Source organism: Arvicola amphibius, chromosome 3 (genome assembly GCF_903992535.2).
Source record: "Arvicola amphibius chromosome 3, mArvAmp1.2, whole genome shotgun sequence".
In the NCBI taxonomy this organism is placed as follows: Eukaryota; Metazoa; Chordata; class Mammalia; order Rodentia; family Cricetidae; genus Arvicola; species Arvicola amphibius.
The window spans coordinates 53,490,735-53,509,710 of NC_052049.1; the positions used below are offsets into that span (position 1 = coordinate 53,490,735).

The following is an 18,976-nucleotide window of genomic DNA, read 5'->3' on the forward strand; positions in this document are numbered from 1 at the left end:
CAGCATTTTACCTGTGGGACTCCTCTAATGGTAGTGACAATCCTCGTGGAAATTTGGGACAAATGCAGTGCTAGGTGACAGGGAACAAAGCGCCAGCAGGCGCTGAGGGGAGAGTATGGTAGATGCAGTTGTGTTATTATTTGATGGTGTTTGTCACTGCTTATTTTAAGTTGATTTAAAAACCTTTTTATTTATATAGTACTAACTTTGGTATCTTAAATAGCCATGGGTTTTAGTGATTGCTTATGTGTAGTATTATAAAATGCAAATTAACACCCTAAGCTTAATGCAAGTGGAATAATAGATAACTTTTTTCTATTTTTTTTAAAAAATGGAAATGTTTAGATTTTTGTTTCAGGGGGAGTTTAGTGTTTACAGTTAATTTGATAAGAGAATGTACTTTGAACTATTCACGTTCATAAGCCTGGTGATAGGGGGCTTGAGGGAAGGAATAGAAACTTTGAAGACATTTGTCTTCTTGGTAAGAACCAAGTTTCTTAGGTACCTTAGAAAAACTACTTGAATTTTTCCCCTCAGAATGTGTGTGTTGTTTATCTTCTTAGACTTATTATAGTTCCTTTTGACGCACACAAGATGGAGTGTCTTGAGGTATCAGATGAAGAAAATAAGAGTGCAAGATTATCTTTGGTTGCAACATGTGATTATTTCTTACTTAACAGCAAATTGCTTATTTTCTAAGTAAGGCACACTCTAATTTTTATTAACTTTTAAAGTTTTTGGTAGTAACAGAAATGGTAATGAAAACAAAACATGTAAATTATTGGTTGCCTTCCCAAGCTTTGGGGATTTGAGAAGCTATTGTGTATCACAACGTGAGTCGAGAGTAAGTAAGGAGAGCTCCTTTGTCTTTGTGACACTTTACCTTGAGAGGGAGGTTTTACTGACGGGAGTCATGATTTTGGCTGTTTTACAGGTTTGCAGGCTTTTGAAAAGAACATCTTGTGCTCTTTCCGTTACATTTGCATGAATAGATTTTTAAAGTTATGATTACTTTCACAGTCATGGGAGGCCAGCAGGAGATAAATCCTGGTTTCACAATTACCACCCCTTCCCCATAGATCCATTGTGATAGGGAATTAAGGTGGGCGGTGCTAGGGTTCTCTGTACTGTACTGGGAGCTTAACTGCCAGTTAATTTATATGAACATGCTACATGAGTGATACACTCACACTCAAGAGGAAGAATTACAGTTAAAAAGTTGATTGAATAGAATATGAGGAAGCTATTAAGAACTTGTAAACCACTGCTCATAACTCTGCCACAGTTATTGGGTTCTTAAACACATTATGCTAAGTGAAAAGGGCCAAGTGCAAGAGGCTGCTTATTACATGGTCCCTTTGATAGCAACAGTCCCGAAAGCATTCAGTGGTTCCTCAGTTATGAGGGGAGGAAGTAAACACAGTGTTTCACAATATTTAGTAGATGAAAAGATGACAGAAACACAATTATCATGACAGGGAACCATGATGCATGAGGAAACAAATTTCTTCGTGGGAAAGAAAACTCTTAACAGTTGAGTACCACAAGGGTGCTTGTGTGGGAAGGCTCTGCTCATCTCCCTCCATACTGAAGAGTTCCGTGACGTTTAGGAGTGAAAGGTGTCACCTGAACAGATATGTGACCCAGGATTTTCCTGTTTTGTGACCAGCCTGCTTATTGTCTGTGGGCTCCACACACTAATTTCAGGACTTAACTCTATTTGCTACCCAATTTCTCAAAACTTAAAAGAAATTTGGTGACTTTATTTAATAGAATGCAGAAGCTGTAATAACCAAGTGTTCATATTGGGTTATGATGTAGTCCTTTGTTGCTAACCCCCATCCTTGTATCTTTCACTAATGAGCACATCTATTGATTTAATGGGGCACTGGGTGGTTTGCATTATGATCTGTAGGTAGCTGGCTATATTTCTTCCAAGAAATAGCATCTCTGATACTAATTTCTATTCTCTGTCTCTGTCATCTCTTTCTGTCTCCATCTCTCTCTCTCTGTACCCCCAACAACAAACCAAAAGAGAAAACCCATCAAAACAACCTTGACATGTAGTTTAGAAGGCATCTAGAAGGCTCACTTGGCTGTTTATCACTTACTTATATTCAAAAAATTATTCATCACTCCAGAAGGAAACCTGTGTCCTGTAACAGCCACTTTGTATTTCTCCAAAGTCTGCCAGGTCTAGGTGACCACTGGTACATTCTCTGGACATTTCAGAATGGAATCATGAAATAGGTAGTCTTTTGTGACTTTCTTTTCCTTAACATAGTATACTGAAGGTCTATCCATGTTGTGTATGGAACAAGACTTCTCCTTTCCTTTGCTGTGTGTGATATGTACAAGAACACAAATGTATGTAATGTGTACATGTGTGTAGGTATGCATGCACATGTCTGCTTGTATTTGTGGAAGCCAGAGAACAACCTTAGATATTTTATCTTGGGAGCTATTCACCTTGTTTTTGAGACCAGGCGTTGGTAGCCTGAGACTCAGCAGTTTACCTGGGCTGGCTGGCTGGCAAGCCCCAGGGCTCTTCCTATGTCTGCTTCTACAGCTCGCGGATTGCAGGTATGCCCATCATGCCAGCTTTTTAACTTGGGTCCTGAGGATCAAATTCAGGTCCTTGTGTGTGTGTTGCAAGTCCTTTCTGATGGAGTTGTCTCCCCTACCCCAGGCATGTATCGTTTCCCTTCACTGGCAAACAGTGTTGAATTATGTGCTTTTGCTGCTTGTCCACTCAAATGTAATATTCTTTTATGGGTAATGCTGCTGTGAACTTTGAATATTTTGCTCCAGATTGGTTATATGCCTTCTTGCTGTTTGGTATGTATCTAGGAGTAAGTATTCTAGGTCACAGAGTAACTAATTACCACGTTATGTTCTGAAACAGTTCCACCATTATTATCTGTAGTAGAGAAGGGGGTTCTAGTTTTTCCATATCCTTGACAATGCTTCTCTTTTTATGTCTAGAAGTTGTCGGGTGGCATTATAACCTGTTCTTGTACTTCCCTGATGCCTGATGATGCTAAGCATTTCCTCACATCCTTATTTATTGCTGTTTGTTTCCCTTCTTGAAGAAGTCCATTAAGATCCCATGCCTGTGTTCTTTTAAGTTATGGAACTGTGTGAGTTCTTTATATATTCTAGACACACAGGCACACATCATAGAAATGATTCACAACATTTCCCCCAGTTCTAGATATTCATTATATTTTTTACTTTTTTATTTGTATTTTGCTGTCATAGATAAGAAATTATTGCTTAACCCACTATAATGAAGGGTATGTCTGCATTCTCTTCTGTTTTATAGTTTAACATGTACACTGGGGCTTTGAGGCTTTGATTCATTCTGAGTTAACTGTTGTATATTATAGAGGTGCTTACTGTATATTTAAAATTACTTTGTAAAATGTTTAAGCCAGTTCTGTGGATCATGCCTGTAATCCCAGTGCTTGAGAGGCTGAGATAGAATGTTGTTACTGGGAGTTCCAGGCCAGCCTGGGCTACATAGTGAGTTCCAGGATAGCTAGCCAGGGCTACAGGGTAAGTACCTGCCTCAAACAATGGGGCTGGAAAGATGCTTAGTGGTTTAGAACACTTGTTGGTTCTTGCAGAGGACCTGGCTTGGATTCTCAGGAACCACATAGTGACTCACAGCTATCAGTAACTCTGGTTCCAGGGGATCTGACACTCTCTTCTGACCGATGAGGGCAAGCACAGGTCTGCATATGGTACACATGCAAACATAGCCTGTGACTTTAATCCCAGTGTAGTACGATGAACAGCAGGCCGTGTCCCATCCGCCCGGCTAGCTAGCTTAGCCCCGAAATAACCACACATAAACTGTATTCATTCAAATACTGCCTGGCCCATTATCTCCAGCCCCTTATTGGCTAACTCTCACATATTAGTTTAAACCATCTCCATTAATGTGCATCGCCACTTGGCTGTGGCTTACCAGCATGAGTCTAACCAGTGTCTGTCTAGGGCAGGAGAGCCATGGCGTCTGCCACTCTGCCCTTCTTCCCAGCATCCAGTTCTGCCTACTCTGCCTATCTACTCCACCTGTTTAAGTTCTGCCCTATCAAAAGGCCAAGGCAGTTTTTTATTCAATCAATGAAAGCAACACAAATACAGAAGGACCTCCTACACCATTTCCCCTTTTTCTGTTTAAACAAAAAGGAAGTCTTTAACTTTAACATAGTAAAATTACATATAACAGGGATCAAGCAAGAATTATAGTTACAATATTTAGAGCTATTTTATCTTTTAGCATAACAAAGGAAAACTATAACTACCCATTCTTCAACTCCATCAAAGACTCCAGAAGGAATTAATATTACCTAAGTAAACTGGAAGTGCATTGTAAGCAACTTCCAAAACTCTAGAAATGACAGAGACATCTCGCTGCCTGGACAGGTTACCCAAGGTTTTTCTGTACTGTTGGAGCATCCATCTTCAGCCTACAGGCCCATAGTATCCAGCAGACTTTTTCATGAAGCAGGAAATTTTGAAGACAGTTCAGTCACTTTCTTCTGTGTCCTGCAGAATGTCTCGCAGACTCTTTCATGAAACAGGAACCCCGAAGGATCATCTCACCTTTTGGCAAGTTCAGCAGTCCTCTCTCTGTGGGGTTTTTTTTACATCCAGTTTATGCAACAGTCCAGGCAAGAGCAGTTTCTTGCCCAAATGGCTAACCAACTCCATAAGGAGCCTCTTTGATACCCATCTTCCTCTTGAAGTAGATTGGTGCTGCCAGGAGCAGACATGTCTCATTGTCAGAAAAGCCCTAAGTTATTAAAACATCTTAAATGCCATATTCTATAGTCTTTGAAAGATATGAAGAAGAACACCTATCTGAAATATATCTATGCACATCTAGAAAATCTAACTAACATGACTACAAACTTGACAATTATAGATGATTATCCATTGATAACTGATATTTCCTAATTATATATTGCATTTTTAAATGAACTACACAATCACAATACCTTAATCAAGATCAGAAATATGCATATAACAAAATTGACCTTAAATTAGTATCAGTAAATCAAGATTTATACCAATGCAAATTATTCATATCTATATCATATCCTCCTTTAAATGTAAAAGAACATTTATAAACAATATTTGGGGATATGGGTGCAGTTCTTTCTCTCCAAACTGCTTTATGCTCTATGGGTGCGCTGTTAATCAGGTCTTTCATGATGCATCCTGTTTGCTAGGTTCATCTCAGTCAGCAGTTGAGCAAAATAATTTTTTGAGGTTGTTCACAGCAACCTTTCAGGAGGGCGTGATCTATCATACCATATTGGTCTAGAAGCAATCCATAGGGTCTCATCCTCTGTGAAAACAAAAGAAGAACTTCTTTTCTGAAGCATCATATTCTTAGACCCAAATTCTGAAGTCAATATACCTTTATAATATACATGCTGGTTTAGCTTAGCAGCCCATTTGATGAAATGTCTTTTTGTACTTAGCTCTTTTACAGTCAAAAAAATTTAAAGAAAACACAATAATACACATAATCCAGACTCTCTGTGAATTTTTCATTTTTACGTGGCTTATTTTCTTCTTCCTTTAAACTATGATTATCTGTACTCTGTCTCTTTAAAGACTACCTTTTTTTTAAAGCATTAACTTTATTTTATGACTTTCTATACTCTTTTTCTTCTCTCTCTCAAGCCTATATACTTTATCTAACACTATGTCCCATTTAGAAGTCTTTTATGACTGAATCTGTCCTTTTGCATTGTCTTTAATTCTCCACTGTCTTGAAGAGCTTTTAAAATGTTAAGCAGCTTGGTTGCGGCTGCTCTGGATGTTGACTCCACCTCTCTCCAACTTCAAAATGGTGGACGTACCATTTCTGTTAGCTCTGGGGCCGCCAGGTAGGAGCTGCACTCAGCACTTTAACTCTGAGACTGAGCGTGCAGGACGTAAACTCTTTCTTTCTGAGTTATAGCCAAATCTGCCACACAGAGCACTGCACAGCCTGGAAACATCTCTCTGTATGGTGGCAGGAATCTGCCATGCTCTCCGGCCTGCCCAAGCCTGATCCTGCCATCTGCCCAGGCAGGAAGAGCTGAGCCAAGTGCATGATCTCAGATACTTTCCTCCCACCGGTGACAGGGCCCTGGAAGCCTTGTTTTAAAATGGCGCGGCTTTTTTTTTTTCTTTTCTGCTGCTATCACTGAGTCAGGAAAATCTCTCTGCGGCACACTGCCAGCAAACAGCAAAGAGCTGTGTTAAACTCTCTCTCCTTTTTAAGCCCTCTCAGGTTTTTAAGTGGTTTTAGTCCATCATGTTTGGTGCCACTCTGTGTAGCCCAGGCTGGCCTCAAACTCGTGATCCAGAGGCACGAGGATCTCTGTGAGTTTGAGGCCAGTCTCATCTACAGAGTGAATTCCAGGACAACCAAGGCTACACAGAGGAACCCTGTCTCAAAAAATAAAAAAAAAAGAAAAAAACCAAACCAAGCATACATATAAAATAAGCTAAATTTAAGCAAGTAAATAAGTACCTTTAAAATACTTGACTGCAACTGCCAGACATTTTGATGCTGTCTAAACAGACACTTGGCCTACTTATTTCCATAAGAAGTAATTGATTTGGGTTTTCGTCTATTTTTAGACATCTTTTCTATTCCCTTCTTCCTCCCCCCTTAATTTCCTTTTATGATGGAGTTGTGCTATGCTGTTCAAATTGGCCTTGAACTCCTGTAGTCTCAACCTTCTGAGTAGCTGAGACTACAAGCGCTTAACAGTACTGTCAGTTTTGATGGAAGTTCATGTAGTTTACATACAATGCTGCAAAATAGGATATACAGTCTGGAATGGTGGCTGCTGGGTATGGTGGCACACACCTTTAATTCTAGCACCCACAAAGCAGAGGTAGGTGGTTCTCTTTAAGTTCCAAGACCAGCCTGGTCTACACAGCCAGAGTTGCATGAGGAAACAAATAAAAAAGAAAATTTTTATTTATTTATTTTTTGGAGTGACAAAACCCCTTTACCTCAGTGGCAATGGCTGCCATTGGCCAGTGCATAATCATCCAGTCCCTTTGCCAGTCCCTGTTTCGCTCACGTAGGTAACATGACTTGCATGGACGCAGCGGCACATTCTGGCAATGTCAAGTAGAGTATATGTGCAGTTTTAAATTAACCGTCTAACATGAGATGAAGCCTCCTAGTTTCAGTCTTCATAGTTATGCAGAGCTATGCACACTGCTACTGCATTGGGGTAAAAATGAGCATGCTTTCTTGTTTCCTTGAGGCTGTTACCACTCATGTGGAACAGGAGTAAGGTACTGGGCAAACATGTACGGAGCACCTAAGACCACTCAGATACCCTTATAGTCTGTTGCTAGAGATAAGAAGATGATATCAGAGCATCTACCCTGCGTCTGGGAAATATAATGGTCAAGATAGAAATAATACATTTTTCATTGCAGGAGCAATATGTCCTGAGGTGTTTCCTAGGCGGCTGCTTTTTTTTTTGTGGTGAGGGGCTTTCGAGACAGGGTTTCTCTGTGTAGCATTGGAGCCTGTCCTGGAGCTTGCTCTGTAGACCAGGCTAGCTTTGAACTCACAGAGATCTGCCTGACTCTGTCTCCCGAGTGTTGGGATTAAAGGCATGTGTCACCACCGTCTGGCATCCTAGGCTGTTTTAAAGGACAGTGAGGAATTGAATAATTGATTACTCTGTAGTTCCGAAAAGGAAAAGTCTTGGACCTATTGCCTCTGTGGTCTCATAGCTCACCTCTTTATATACAGACAGGGAAATTTAGTCAACATTTTTTTCTTTTTAAAATTTATTTAATTTTATTTTATGTGTATTGATGTAAGAATGTCAGCTGCCCTGGAACTGGAGTCACATACAGTTGTGAGCTGCCGTGTGAGTGCTGGGACTGACCCCAAGTCCTCTGAAGAGCAGCCAGTGCTCTCAACTACTGAGCCAGCTCTCCAGCCCCCAAATATTTATTTTTTTTTTTTAAGTTAACTCAGGAGTGACAGAATTTGGAGTAGACCTGTTCCAGGTAACTTCTGTTACGAGGATAGTCTCTGCAGGGCAGAATCTGGTGCTTTAGCCCTGCGACTCCTCTTAGTGGGACTTGTTACTTCTCAACAACCGCGTGTGGCTAATGGTCACCCCATGGTACAGCACAGGTCTGGATGAGAACAGTGCTGTGTTAAATCCAGACTCCAGAGCAGAGATGTCTGAAATAAAAGATGCTAGCTAGTGAAGGACAGGTCCCACGACAAGTTCCTGCAGTGCCTCAGCCAAGTGTGAGGCTAGGCTTACAGTTGGCAATACGTCTGTGGCTTGTGTAAGCCCAAGGCATTTTATAGTGACAAATAAAGGAGAAAAGGTGGTATCATCTACTCCTCTCTATTGATCGTGTGTGTGTGTGTGTGTGTGTGTGTGTGTGTGTGTTAGAACCCTCCAGGCGTTATACATGCTAGGTAAGCAAGAACTCTATCAGATTGCTTACAGCAAGAGCAGGCTAACCAAGAACAGGAAAGTTCTGAGACAGGCAAACTCCATCAGAAGCATTAAGTTCTGGTAGCTTCTATTTGGTTTGAGTTCATGTAGTAGGTCTGTCTAGGATTTTAGACAAACTTTAAGGAATGTGGGAACAGGTTTTTTTCTTTTGTTAATTTGGCCCTTTATTATTAACTGGTGAACTTCCCCTACCTTTCCTCTCCATTTTTCAGCCCTTATAATGACTAATTTGAGATCTCTCAGAGCTTTTGTCAAGTATAACAACAGCAGATGCTTTTGCTTGCTGTAATGCAGCTTAGGGTGCATGTGATCAAAGAATGTGAACGGCAGCAATCTAAAGACTCCTTTCCTTAGCTGTCGTCCATGTAAATGCTGGAGATTGACTTATCTTTGTCATTTCTAGCTATAAGTAAGTTTTTAGTTCCAATTATTTTAAAATTTTTGAATGGCAAAATTTTCTCCAACTTACCAATCAAATCTCTAGGCATGGTGTGAACATGCTAGCACATTGAAAAGCTCATCTGTTAGGCCCCCACCTCTTGCCTCCATTCTGAGGTCCATCTTTGGAACTAAGTGCATGACATTGAGGAAGGTGTCGTGCTTGTCCATTAGGACAGGGGCTGCTGCCCCCTTTCCCTTTCTTTCTCTGGCGAGTCACTGGCGAGTTTATGTAGTTGGAATTCCCCTCGGAGGGCCCATCTGCTGCTCTCCGCTCCTTTTCTGGTCACTTTAAGATTTATTCGTATTACTTTTTAATTGCATGTGCCTGTATGTGGGAAGGTGCATGTGTGTGCAGGTGGGGGCCTAGGTTTTAGAATTCCCTGGAGCTGGAGTGGCAAATGGTTGTGAGCACTTGACATACATACTGGGAACTGAGTTCCAGTTCTCTGGAAAAGCAGTATGTGCCATTTCTCCAGCCCTATAATAATATTAAAAACAACAAAAAGTTCCCTTCACATCCATTTCTAAATATGGTTGTATTTGGTTTCCTAAAATATTTATTTTTATTTTATGTATATGAATATTTACATGTATCTAAGTGCTCTTTGTGTATGTCTGATGCCCGGGGAGGACAGAAAAGGGCACTGGATCCTCTGGAACTGGAGTTAAAGACAGCAGTGGTTGTGAGCTGCCATGTAGGTGTTGCACACCAGCTTGTGTCTCCATACGGGCAGCCAGTTCTCTTACCCACTGAGCCATCTCCCTGGCCCCTGCGGTCACTTCATTACAACAGCATCTCTTCCTTTGACTATTATCAGCTTTTGCTGTTCCTTACTTGGTGACAATGTCTGTGGTTCCTATTCGGTCTCCTTAAGAAATGCAATCTAGTTGAATCAACGAGCAGTTGTCTAATCTACAGCCTCTTCAGTAGGAGCTGTCAGGCACCCTCACTTCAGTTCTAAAGATTGTTTCATTTGGCAGGGAGGAGAGCGCCTTTTTTTCTCGTTTGGCTAAGACAATAGGGATGGCACAGCACCAAGGCTGTGGAAAGAACCGTTGCTGATCTGCTGCCTCAGAAGATGGCTGGGCTGATTCCCTAAGACATGCTATATATTGTATTAAATTGTCAGTAAATAGGAGAGCTTTTATTTTGTTACCTTTAATAATGGTAGCAGCCAAGGTTATGACTGAGCCCTTTTGATGTGCAAGAATTGTATTAGCGCATATAGCATAGGAGCAGTCTGGTTCCTTTTACTGGTGAGAACCTGAGGTATGGTTCAGTTATGAAGTGTTCCGTTCCATGCTCCTGTCTTCTAAGTGGAATCTGAGCAGTCAGCTCGCTTTCCAAACAGTCAAGACACAGTCCATAGCCTGACATGCCAGGGCTGCAGTGGGGCGGGGTGATGATCAAATTTCCTTAGGTGACTTGAGTCAGCACCAGGACTTGAGTCAAGACCAGGTCTGGATTCTTTTCTAATGCTCTGGCCTGCTAAAGTGCAGCACCCAAGTTTTGAGGCGTTGACACATCCCGTGTTAGAGGCACACAGTACATGACTGTGTGATGGCTTTTATGTTGGACTGCTTATAACTCAACGGGGTGACCTACAGACAAGAAGCTGCATGGCTATGTCAGCCAGGTGTTGTCTGCTGGGCCAAGCTCCACCCTGCCAACCAAAAGGGAAGTTCTCTGCCAGACTATAGTCTTCCAGGTGATACAGGACACTAAGAAATGCCCAAAATGAATGCCTGGCATAGGAGACTTTTTTAAGGAAGTGAGAGCTGTGGAGATTGGGAGGGACTCCAAGGACTAAGCACCCAGGCGAGCACTGAGAATATAATAAAGGTACACCACCCTGAAAGTAAAGACACCGACATAAAGACAGCGGGAAGCTAATTGCATTTGATAGACACTAGATTCTGTAACTGGCAGGAACTCTTGTTTTCATATTGTATCTTGGTTTCTTTTTTAAAAAAATATTATTTATTTATTATGTATACAAGGGCACCAGACCTCATTACAGATGGTTGTGAGCCACCATGTGGTTGCTGGGAATTGAACTCAAAACCTTTGGAAGATCAGGCAATGCTCTTAACCACTGAGCCATCTCTCCAGCCCCCTGTATCTTGGTTTTTTAAATGAATACTAACAAAAGTTTGGTGGAATAACCTTGGCTCTACTTCAGTAGTTAAGTGACAGCTTGTGGTGTGTGTGCAGTGCTAGTTGAGTTTCTGAAGATGTCCTTATCTGAAGTTAATAAAGTATAGGAAGCTGGTGTGTTCCCTTTGGTCAAGAAGACACAGAGCTCCTTTTTAATCGATTCTCACTCTCCATCCAGGACTGACTGAATCAGAAACAGGTGATATTCAGAGTGGCGCTCACTAGTCTGGATTTTATTAATAACCTTTCTAGGTAGTTCCTGTGTTTGCTGAAGCTTGAGATTCAGTGACACAGATGGAACTGTGTCATTAGTGGAAACAGTTTTATTTTCATTATGTTGAAGAGAAAGCATTTTCTATTCCTAAGTACTGGGGCGCCTAAACATCAGTGCTAAAGTCTACAGTTGTTTTTAAATCCAGGGTTCACTGTGGCCATGGCTGACCTGAACTGGCTATGTGGACCAGGTGGGCCTTGAACTCAGAGACATCTGCTTCTGGAGTGCTGGGACTAACGGCATGCTCTGCTGCACCCAGCATCTGCATCTCTTGATCCAGTTTCTGAGCAGACTGTGTGGGCATTGGGAGTCATATGAGCAGGTGCTGACTACATAGCAGGCATTAGAAGAGCATTGTTATGTAAAGCTTTAGCTTTATGGGCCTCTCTGTACTACAACACAGTTATTAAAACAAACTTAACGTTGGACTTGGTAGCGCAAGTTTGAGGGCAGCTTAGGTTGAGTACTTAGTAAAACCTTGTCTGAGAAAGAAACATGAAACCCATATTCCAAACAAGTTGGAAGCATTAATTATGGATAATTCAGAACTGTGAATTCTTTTTTTTTTTTTGAGACAGGTTTTCTCTGTAGCTTTGGAGCCTGGTCCTGGACTAGCTCTTGTAGACCAGGCTGGCCTGAACTCAGAGAGATCCGCCTGCCTCTGCCTCCCGAGTGCTGGGATTAAAGGTGTGTGCCACCACTGCCTGGTGAGCTGTGAGTTCTTATCCTTTTAAAATTTAGTCTCCTTTCTCCTTTTCTGCTGTATCCTGCCTGTACACTCATGCTACTGCTTTGTCATTAGCACTACACCAGGGAAGGTTCCAGAGACTTGGGGGAGTTTGCTTGGCAGTTCTGTCAAATTGCCAGTTAACATTGACCTGGATTATTATAGAAGGGAACATGTACATTTTGGTTTCAGTAACTGAAAGTAGAAAACTGGATTTTTTTTATCTGAGTCTCATTGATATAAGTTACACATTTATTTATATGCTTGATTGTTCTTTTTAAGAATTTAAGGTGATTTTTGGAGTAGTTGAAAAAACTGGGTGTATACATTTGAAAACTCGAGTTGGAAGTCATTATACTCCAATGGCATCCAGAGAAGCACTGATGGCGGAAATCGTGGGTGAGAATAACCAGACCAAGTGCAGTGGTACATGCCTTTAACCCTGGCCCTTAGGAGGCAGAGCCATGCTAATCCATTCAGTGAACTGTAGACTAGCCAGGGCTACTGAGTGAGACCCTGCTCCCAATCAAAGAATAGTCCCCTTTCTTAGGTACATTTTGCCTTTGTCCTTTCGCTTTTCAACTGATTTTGTTATCTAACAATGACTCCAAAATAAATGCTATAAAGGAGGTGTGTGCAGTGAACTTGGCTTCTGAGCCTGGGACCCTGGGGGTCCCTTCCTCCTCCGTTAGGGGATCACTGATAGTTTTTTTGGGGTTATTATTTCTTTAAAATATACGTACTTACTGTGAGATAATACTTGTACACTCTAAAGATTTGTTACTCATATTAGTTTAATAAAATGCTGATTGGTCAGTAGCCAGAGAGGAAGTATAAGCAGGGTGACCAGACTCAGAATTGTGGGAAGAGAAAAGGCAGAGAGTCAGTCACCACCCAGACACAGAGGAAGCAAGATGAGAATGCCTTACTGAGAAAAGGTACCAAGCCATGTGGCTAAACTTAGACCATAATTATGGGTTAATTTAAGTTGTAAGACTAGTTAATAATAAGACTGAACTAATAGGCCAAACAGTTTATAATTAATGTAAGACTCTGTGTGTTTCTTTGGGACTGAACTGCCTGCGGGGACCGGGCAGGACAGAAACTTCCTTCTGCACATACTCATTTTTATTTCCTTTCTCAAAATCAACAATTTGCTTGTACTGTTCCTTCTTTCACTCACATGACAGCAGTTCATTTATCCCTTTATACCATTTGAAGCTGCATATGATGCAGCTGTCCATACTTCATCATGTACGTGGGCTTTTGCCTATTGACAGACGGAAGAAGCCTCTATCTAGTCTTTTGCTATTATGACTAATATTTAGCCAGTGTACTCTTGGACTGGATTCCTAGAAGTGAAACTGTAGCTCACAGGATAAATGTAGATGTTACAATTTGTATTCTTATGAACCATGTCTGAGAATCCTGCTTCCTTTGTAACTTGCTGAGACTGTGCCAGGCTCCCAGGGTGTTCCTGGCGAGGAGGTAGGAGTGAGGTGATGATTGCATCAGAATACTCTTCATTGGTTTTCTCTTGTGAATGGTGTGGAATACCTTTTCATCTACATTTGTGAACAACCTTCCTAATCTTACTCTTCAGAGGAAGTGGTTTCGATTATTAATATGAAGAATTCCTCTCAGTGTTTCTGTTTAGGAGTTAACACGACTTAAAGAAGAATCACCAGGCATATTTGATTAATGCAACAAACCCAGAAGCCTGCAGCTTTTTTCTCTTTACTTTTTGGAAGTGTTTCTTGCTACTTTTTAAGTTTATAAAGCAATGCGCTATTATGGCATATTTATACACGCACACCAATTTGCTGTGTTCTTGTTTGCCTTCCCCCACTCCCTGAATGCTGCTTTGCTTTCATGCCACATGTGTTCTGTTCTCTCTTCCCCTCTTGCCCGTTCCATGAGTTCTCTTTTCCGTCTCCTGGTCCGCTTCTAGTTTTGTGAGCTGTACATGTGCATATACAATACATATATGCAATTTTTTCTTTATTTTGTTGATATTTATTGAGCTCTTACATTTTCTTTCTCTGCTCCCCTCCCTGCTTCTCCCCCCCCCCCCCCCCTTCAGTCCTCCCCCAAGGTCCCCACACTCCCAGTTTACTCAGGAGATCTTGTCTTTTTCTACTTTCTACTTCCCATGTAGATTAGATCTATGTGAGTCTCTGTTAGCGTCCGCATTGCTGTCAGTTCTCTGGGCCTGTGGTGTGTAGGCTGGGAGTCCTGTCGAATTGCCCAGTCCCTCTTCAGTTTAAACTCTTCACCTCATAGGGAGGTTTATGCCTAGGTAGTTTATGTTTTTGAAGCCATTGTGAATGAGGATTTTCTTAAAATTATTTGCTTAGCAAATTTGTTTCTGGTAGTAGAAAAGCTACTTATTATTTTTATATTGTATTGCTGACAGTGTTTATCAGGTCTAAAAACTCTTCTGTGCAGCCCCAAGGCTCTTTTAGGTAAAGAATGGTGTCATCTACAGATAGGGATTCTTTGAGTCCTATTTATTTTGCCTTATTCTTCTAACTAAGACTATGACAATTGAATCTTGTTTTATAAATTTTACTTATTATTTGTGTGTGTGTGTGTGTGTGTGCATAGGCCATGGTGTGCATGTGGAGGTCAAAGGATAACTTTGTGTGAGATTCCTTCTCTCCTCCTCCCTCCACGGTCTCCAGGGATGGATCAAACACAGACCGCAGGCTGCCCTATCCACCGAGCCGTCTCACCAGCCTCGTCTGGTTTAACCAAGCCAGGCCTCCTCTGCGTAAATTAAGGTTTCCATTTGAAGTTATCATCGAGAGGGATTTGCTGCTTTTTATGGTTTTGTTGATAGTTTCTGGATCTCTGTTCCACCTTGTTAGTCAGTCCTAGGGGCTTGCTGGTTTCCTTGTTGACCATGACTGACTCATTCCCATGTCCCTTTGTTCGTCTGTTGCTCGCATGAGTAAACAAAGCTGGCTAGAAATAAGCCAAGCTAAGGCCAGGCATTCATAGGTAATAATAAGTCTCCGTGTCTATTTATGTGGGAGCTGGGTGGCAAGCTCCCCAAAGGGTAAAGACTGAAAACACAGCCAGTAGCACATAGAGAATCTGCCTGCCTTTGGCTTCTCAGTTGGGATCAAAGGCGGCGGGTCCACCAGGTCTGTCAAAACCCAGTTCTTAATTAACATAGGCCATCGTCATATTTGGGGAAAAGACCTGCATGAAAACCATCACTGGTCAGTAGACTCAATGCTAATAATGGTAGATGGCAGGGGCTGTGGGTGCGCTAGGCTTGGGATGAAGTGCCTGGTAGAAAGGAAGGCGGTCAGGTGAGGCAATACTTGGAACTGCCTCTCAAAGAGGACAGCGCTAGACTGACCTTGGGGGCAGAGGATGGCTAGAGGAGTACTATGGAAGGACCTGGAGGGTGCTGGCTTTGTGGGTGGTGGTGTGGGTGGGTATGGAGATGGTAGCTGGAATCTCTGAGTTTAGGTTTCAGTTCAGCAAGGCAAATTGACAGTTTTGATTGACATGCATTGTCTTACTTTCTTCCTGGGGCAATCCCTCTGCATGCCTGCCTCTCACAGGGCAGGAAACCCCTCCCCAGGCTGTTGAGCAGCCTCAAGGCTAATACAGGCTTTCCTTTGTCCTTGCTGCTTGCTTGCCTTTGTTTCTAAATAGTGCTGGGGAATGAGCAAGAGTCAGGTCCAGTCTCTGTGGGTCCTTGGCTAAGCCTTCCTGCCCAGGTGTACAGGTTCTCTCTAAGGGAGAGCACATGTCCAGGTTACTTGAGAATAGGCAGGGGCCACCGTGGTCAGAAGCCTTATATATTTTTATCTGAGGAATTAGAATCTAGTCTTAAAATGCGAGGAAGCTTTTAAAAATCTGAATGGGTAGGGCTGGAGGAAGGAAACCACAAAATCAACTTTGCATTTTCAAAAGCTGACTTTGTGTTCAAGGAAAATGGGCTGGAGTTGTACTTGTAAGAACAGATTCCTGTACAAAGCTGTATCACATAAGCCCATGATAGAATCATAGATTTCCTTTTTCTTTTCTCTTTTTTTAAAAAATTATTTTATTTTAATATGCGCTGGTGTTTTGCCTGTGTATGTCTGTGTGATGGTGCTGGAACCCCTGAACTGGTTACAGATAGTTGTTGTGTAAGCATGGGGTGAATCCACGAGAGTCCAAAATAAAGGGATATCAATTATTTATTGGGGAATACTCATGAATAACAATAAGGTAGAGAGCCACCATGGTCCTCTGCCCTGGGGGTGCTGAAGCAACGGTCTCTGACTACCATACAAGAGAGAGCAAGAGAGACTTTCTTCTCCCTTATAAGACCATGTCTGCACACAGAAGTCACACCCCATTGGCGGAAAGGAATTCCTGCAGCATTTCTCCCTTTGTCTAAATAAGAAGGTTTTAAACCTAATACAAAACTATAAATAATAGAACGAATATCAAGTATTGTCCAGAAGAATGAAAGGGTAATAATGTACACCAGACTAGAACTATAACCAATAAGAGTAACATCAAGCAAATAACACAACATATATAAATGCCCAGGCTATAGGTAATAGGCAACTAAGAGAGATTATTCCAATAGCTGTCCCTATCCTGAGGAGTCTGTCTTTTACCTAAAATGTCTTAGTTAAGATATGAGAAGATAGTAGCTGTGACCGTCTAGTCTTCAAACCCCATCAAAGATCTGAGAAGGTAATTCAGCAGGAAGTGCAAGCAAGTGATTTCCAAAAGGTGCAAGTAATGACAGGAAACAGCCGACTACCTGGATAGTCACCCGAAGTCTCACAGTAATATTGGGGGCAACCAACTTTGGCTAAGGCTTAGAATATCTGACAGACCATATTCAGAAAGCAGAAAGATTCAAAAGACTGACTTACCCTGTCTTGTCAAGGTTCAGTAGTCCCTTTTGATTGTATCCTGCTTGTTCAGTTTGGACAGCATGCATACTGTCAGCAGTTGAGGCAAGGACAGTTCTTTGCCCGAAGACCAGTTTTGCCAAGAAGAAAACAAGCTCTTAAGTGGAGTGACTTTGTGCTGCCAGGAGCAATCGGGTCTTACATCAACAGAATCCTGGATTATTAAAATATTTAAATGCCTTTCTTCTCTCTTATAAGGCATCACATCCACACACAGAAACCATGCCCTGAGGCTGATTCCCAAAAAACTATTGGCAGAAAGAAATTTCCACAACAGTTGTGAGCTGCCTTGTGGATGCTAGGAACAGAACCCAGGTCCTCTAGAAGAGCATTTTATGCTCTTAACTGCTGAGCACACACCTGTATTCCCAGGACTCAGGAGGCAGAGGCAGGTAGATCTCTGAGTTCAAGACCAGCCTGATCTGTAAGTTCCAGGATAGTCAGGGTTATACAGAGAAATCCTGTCTTGAAACAAACAAGGCACAGATTTTTTTTCAGGCCCCACCCCACTGCTGAATTAGTCTGGGTTTGGGGTGTAGTGCATTTCATTTGATTGTTACATACTCTGTCAGGTGACAGTGGAAACAGTTTTCAGTTTGTGAACAGTATTTTTCATGAAATATGTAGTTGATTTTATTTGGCATGTTCATTAAATTTGTGTTTGGCATTCATAATTGAAGGCAGTAAAATAGAATTTTGTGATTTAGTAATTGTTTTAGGAAAGTCTAATATTCAGATATCTGAAAGGCTAGGATAGTATGCTAGTACATTTGGAAAGGGTGAAGAGGTCTAGGACCATGTAGAAAAATAAGCTACAGACAAGTAATAGCAGTACTGATGTAGAGTACAGTGATGTAGGATTCCCTCTGGATGCTGTGAATACCACTGGTTAATAAAAAAGATGCTTTGTGTCTATTGAAGCTCAGAATAGGGCAAGGTGGGAATTCCAGGCAGATAGAGGAGGAGAGAGTAGGTGGAGTCAGGGATACACCTTGTAGCCGTCAGAGAAGGACATCGCATGCCAGTAATGGTAAACCACGAGCCTCATGGTAAAATATAAAATAATAGAAATGGGTTAATTTAAGATATAAGAGCTAGCTAGCAATGCACCTAAGTGATTGGCCAAGCGATGTTTTAATTAATACAGTTTCTATGTGATTATTTCAGGTCTGGGTGGCTGGGAATGAACGAGCAGTCAACAGTAAAATAAGAGGGCACACTCTCCAATGCCCTAGATGACATATAATGTATTCAGATATGAAATTGGGAAAACTGTTGACGGTGCTGTTTTAAAACCCCACTCCTAGAAAAAAGCTATAGGTGGGCAGTGATTGCTGAAAGGGAGAATCTGTTTCCTTCGGGGGTGAGTTCCCACACAGCTCGTCTGATCTCAGGGCCAGCCTTGGCTACACATCCACATGAGCACATGGACTCAGTAGCTTATATATACGTATGTGTCATATCTCTCTCTATACACCTACATACTTCTGTGTGTGTGTGTGTGTGTGTGTATACACACAAGCATATGGATGCACACATACATGTATGACAACAGTAAAGAAGAGACCATGTATTTGGGAGGATTTGGATGAAGGGGGTAGAAGTGATAAATTACTCATGTATGAAATTATATGTAATAAAATAATAAAACATTACAGAAATAAAAAGATCATGCAGCCAGGTATAGTGGCTGATGAATGTAATGGCCAGCACTCAGGAGGCTGAGTCAGTAGGACTACCAAGAGTTCAAAGCCAGCCTGGACTGCAGAGTGGGACCCTGTGTCATAAAGGTAGAGGTGTGCACTTGTGAGTCTTACAGACAGTGGGTTTAATCTGAGCGAGTTAGGCAGTCAGGGCCACACAGCAGTAGGAGGGACAGACTGGCAGCTGTCTTGCATCTAACCCAAGTTTTATTTGTTT

The 18,976-nt window shown here is 41.7% G+C and overlaps 1 protein-coding gene across 3 annotated transcripts in view; it reads left to right on the forward strand.

Annotated features, from left to right (window-relative positions):
- Scamp1 (secretory carrier membrane protein 1) overlaps positions 1–18,976 on the forward strand; it is a 96,091-nt gene that overhangs the window by 13,336 nt on the left and 63,779 nt on the right. The window lies entirely within an intron of this gene.